General features: G+C 41.4%; 1 protein-coding gene across 2 annotated transcripts in view; it reads left to right on the forward strand.

Annotated features, from left to right (window-relative positions):
• Positions 1-5000, forward strand: part of LOC126995609 (circumsporozoite protein-like) — an 84784-nt gene that overhangs the window by 1210 nt on the left and 78574 nt on the right. The window lies entirely within an intron of this gene.

Below are 5000 nucleotides of genomic sequence, written 5' to 3' on the forward strand. Positions count from 1 at the left end.
GGTGGAACATTTATTTACGTCTGTTGTCATGCATCTAAGTTCTCCCAGCAACATTTCTGTCCGTCTTGGCTCTCTCTCTCTCTCTCTCTCTCTCTCTCTCTCTCCCACTCATACCAGCACTACTCTCCTTTACTCTCTTTCCCTCTCCTGGCGTCCGCATTCCTGCCTCCATCTAACCCATACGACCGCTGCTCCCCTTTACTCCTTTTCCTTTCCTCTCTACGACCTTTCCCCGCACCGTTGCTACTCCGGGTGGTCACAAGGGGAGCACATCAAGTCCCTAACGACCTGGCGTGCTACGTGGGTCCAAGGTGGCTCGTACGGATGAGGAAAAGGAGGTCGATGTAGGTCGCGAGGCCGCGGGTTTTATCATGAGGCAGGTAATGGTTGATAGCCGATAGCCGTTACTGAGTGAGGTGAGGTGCAAGAGTCTCTACCTGTTTTGCCATCACCGGTTAATTGTACCTGCGTGTGGTATGCCGGTTCTTACTTTGCCTTGCCTGAGTTTGATTGGCTAATGATTGCTGTGTTATTGCTTATTGGCTTTATTGTTTATTGGCTTTTTATTTTTTGTTTGTTATTACATTTAATTGTGTTTTTCTTTGTATACATCTTTGTCACACTGTCCTCCCCTTTTTGTTTATATTTTCTCCCTTGTTGTTGTTGTCGTTGTTGTTGTTTTATTTTTCTTCTTTTTCCTCTTGTTTTTGTTCTTGCTCATGTTATTTTTGTTTTTCGAATTAATCTTCTTCTTCTTCTTCTTCTTCTTTTTCTTCTTCATATCCCTTTTCTCCTCGTCGTTGCATTAATATTTCAGGTCCAGGTCAGGCCAAGGCTCCCCGTGCGGTGTGGCAGGCGGGTGATCGATCAGTTTGTGAGGCTTTGTGGTGTGTGTGTGTGTGTGTGTGTGTGTGTGTGTGTGTGTGTGTGTGTGTGTGAGAGAGAGAGAGAGAGAGAGAGAGAGAGAGAGAGAGAGAGAGAGAGAGAGAGAGAGAGAGAGATTCACTTTAGGTCGATCAGAGTGGAATGAAGAATAGCATGTCACAGTTTGCTTTTGTTCACTTTGCTGAGAAGAAACCTCGTATTTGCAAGAATTTTTTATGTCCTATTTGGCGTTAGAGTCTGTAACATTTATTCCTTGCTTATAATTCTCGCTAATCATCTTTAACCTTAGGCGGCAACGAGCGATTAATTCTCTTTTCGTCAGGAAAGATGCTGATTAAAAAAAGATGCATGACCCCTGATAAAGTTATTAGTGATATAGTAAGTTAGGTAGTTTGTACGCAGTCTTATTATTAATACTTATACCAGGGAAAAAATACAAAAAAATTAGCTGTGGTAGAAAACATTAATCACTGACAGAGGAAAGTTTGATCATCGAGCTTATTTTGACACTATAAAAGAAAATAGTGTCAAAATAAGCTCGATGATCAAATTTTCCTCTGTCAAAAGTTTTATAGTTCAATAATATACCTCTGCAAGCATTTTCTTTCTTTTTTATCACTGTTTTCTAAGTATATTTTTTTCTTTGCGTATTGTTTCACCTGATAAGAATACTGATCGGAATGGTGCTAACGGATTACTGAACACAACCTACCGACGGAGATAATGTATGCGACACGTCATCCCAGTCGGTTAGCGGGTCGGGTTTTAATTGTCTTGGTGGGCCGTGAAGCCGCATTAGCCACGCCATTCACCGCCATCCAGGGACCCGCGGCTGTGACGACCACTTTTATGGGTTTTTGGGCGGAATACACGAGTGGCTCTGTCCTCCTGAGACGTTACAAAGGATGAGAGTAATTGGTTTTCCGGGAAGGTCCCTTTGTAATACTTTTTGGATTTTCTATTGATGATGTTTTCCTTTATTGTTTCCCCGTTTGGGTTTCGTAATAGACAAGCCTAAGAGGGCATTAAAACTAAAGTAAAAACGGCCCGCATCAGACTGAACCCCGAATGGAAGAAAGAGGTAGATGCCAAAAGAGCCAAAAGAGAATGATTAGTTTAGCAGGTCCTTTGATACCGTTTTCCTTTGTATTTAATTTATGTGGTCGTTTAATTTAGATTCTTTACCCTCTTAACACTTCCGCTTGAGGCATTTACTGCAACCTCAACACCGCGTGAAGATAAGTAGTAGAGAGTGTAGCATTGGAGTAGTTTTCCTTTTTTATGAGAAATATTGTTTTTTGTCATGAGGATTAAGGGTCGAGATGCTACAGTATAGTGCTTAATCTTTTTTAATTGATAACTAACTCTGTAATAGTAAATTAGGAACTCCCTCATGGTTAGGAAAGCCACTCTTTACTTTTATCTTTTTTCCTCGGAGCAGCGTATAGCGGTCTTTTTTCTACTCTTTTTTTATGTCCTTGAGCTGCTTCCTTTCCTGTAAAAAAATGAAAAAGAAATCGACTCTTCTCTTGACACAGACATGGCGGTTTTCACCTAACTTGCCCCGGCTCAGTCTGTTAAATGTTAAATGCTTACCAAAATTGGCTCACTAGATACTAGGTGGAAGATGTGAGTAAAGTGTCTTGTTCTTGATGTTGATACAAGGATGCTGTGTATCACTCTCAGCACTACAAACTAGGGTGGGAGGTAGTGAAGGGAAGTTGGAGGATGTAAGTTTATCGGTTTCTCTTTTTCCTTTTAATTTGATACAAAATCCTGTTTGCTGCCCCAACTTTATTTATGTAATGTTATTTTTATCCTCTTAATACTGTTATTGAGCCTAACACCACTTGAGGCATCTTACTGGCTGATCTAAAAGTTGAGTGGCTACTTCCTTTGATAGATAAATAACAGTCAAGGGGCTTGTCCCTCTAATAGATAAAGGAAGGGATCCCATAATATAATAACCGTACCATAAAAACGCCTGTCTTGCCTCCCTCTTTTGTGTTACTCAAGGGACCCACCCTCTGGCCGAGCCTGAGAAGGAATAAAAAGATCGCAGAGAAATGAAGGAAAGACATAGAAAAGTAATCATAAGGTATCAGGATAAAGATAAGTGTATAAAAGGGTGAGGAAAAGAATAGAAGGAAAGAGGATGATAATAGAAAAAAGTTTAGAATAGAGAAGATATAAGTGTTCTAAGGGAATGATATGAAAGAACATGTGTGTAGAAAGAAGAGAATTAAGGATAAAAATGTACGGATGGTTAATAAAAGATATAAAAGAACACATACCAGAAGTGTAGTCAACAGGGCATAAAAGATAAAACAATGTGAGGACAGAAATAGTTAAAATGGAAGATCCGGCAATGAATAGTTATAAAAAACAGTGGAGTAATTCATGCCAGAAGTGTAGTCAACAGGGTATAAAAGATAAAACAATGTGTGGAAAGGAATAGTTAAAAGGGAAGATCCGGCAAAGAATAGTTACAAAAAACGGTGGAGTAGTTACTAAATAATAATTTCAATACTTCACGCGGAAGAAATATACGGTAAGCAAGGCAAGGCATGGGAAAATACGCGTGCAACAGAATAACGAACAGGAGGATTGTGTAAGTATTTATAGGCAAAAGAAGAAAGAAGGAAAACATTTTGAAAAGTATCAAAGAAAACGATTTAATAATTGAAGAAGGCGTAAGCAGGAGAGGAAAAGAAAGAAAAAATGTGAAAATAGCCGCCGGGGGAGTATAAAACAGGATTCAGACCAAAGTTTGCCATAAAAAAAGAAATCACACACACACACACACACACACACACACACACACACACACCTATAGTACATACACGAGTCGAGTCTATGTAGGGAACAAAACATACACGGACCCATTTATACGTACACAGAGTTACGCACACAGTTGATTTAAATAATACCCAAGCCGATTCCCGCCGCTCTCCCGATAAATTAACTTTTTTTTATAACATTTTTCCCTTTTATATCTCACGGGGATTTGTACATGAACCACTTCCAATCCCCGAACTTTTGCCCATCCCCCTTCCCCACCCTTGCGCCCCATTTCCTTCCCTTTTCCCTTCTTTTGTGTGACCCCTTCCCCTTCTCCTTCCAGTCCTCCATCCCATCCCTTATCTCTTTTCCATTCCTCCAACTTATTCCTGTTTCCCTTTTCCCTCCCCTTCTTCCAGCTCTTCATCCTATCACTTCCCTTTCCCATTTTCTCCTCCTTGCTCTTATTTCCCTTTCATTTCCCCTATATAGTTCTTCGCATTCCATTTCTTTTCCCTTCCTCATTCTTCCACTTGTCCCTCCTTCCCATCCCCCTTTTCACTTCTTCATCTTATCTCTTCTCCCTTTCCCATTCTTTAAATTGTCTCACTTCCAATTTACTCCTTTTCCATTCTCCATCGCCTTCTTTAACCCCTTTATCCCATTCTGTTTCCTTTTTCCATTCTTCTTCTTGCTTCCATTCCCATCTAACTCCTATTCTTTTTTCCCTCTTTTCTTTTTCCACTTCTTCATCCTATCTCTTTTCCCTTTCTCATTCTTTCCCTTCCCATCTTACTCCGATTTCCCTTCCCTTGTCCCTACTCCCATCCTTTCCTTCATCTTATTCCTCTTTTCATAGCTTTCTACTCTTCCTCCTTTCCCATCTTTTCTTTCTGCTGTCACCCTCCCAGCTCACTTTCCCTTCCCGTATCTCCTTCCCCGGCCACTTTTATCCTTTCGCTCCCTTCCCAATGTCACCCTCCCAGCTCACTTTCCCTTCCCGTATCCCCTTCCCCGGGCACTTTTATCCCATCGTTCCCTTCCCAATGTTACCCTCCCAGCTCACTTTCCCTTCCCGTTTGCCCTTCTCCGGCCACTTTTATCCCATCGCTTCCTTCCTAATGTCACCCTCCCAGCTCACTTTCCCTTCCCGTATCCCCTTCTTCGGCCACTTTTGTCCCATCGCTCCTTCCCAGCTTACTCGTTCTTCCTTTCTTCCTCCTCCTCCCATACTAGTCTTTTTATACTTGTCTTGCCGCTCATCCACTTTCCAATACCTTTACACTCTCCTTCCCAATCCTTTCCCTTCCTCTCTTTCACTCCTCTCTCCTTTC

The sequence above is a fragment of the Eriocheir sinensis genome, chromosome 1 (assembly GCF_024679095.1).
Source record: "Eriocheir sinensis breed Jianghai 21 chromosome 1, ASM2467909v1, whole genome shotgun sequence".
Taxonomy (NCBI): domain Eukaryota; kingdom Metazoa; phylum Arthropoda; class Malacostraca; order Decapoda; family Varunidae; genus Eriocheir; species Eriocheir sinensis.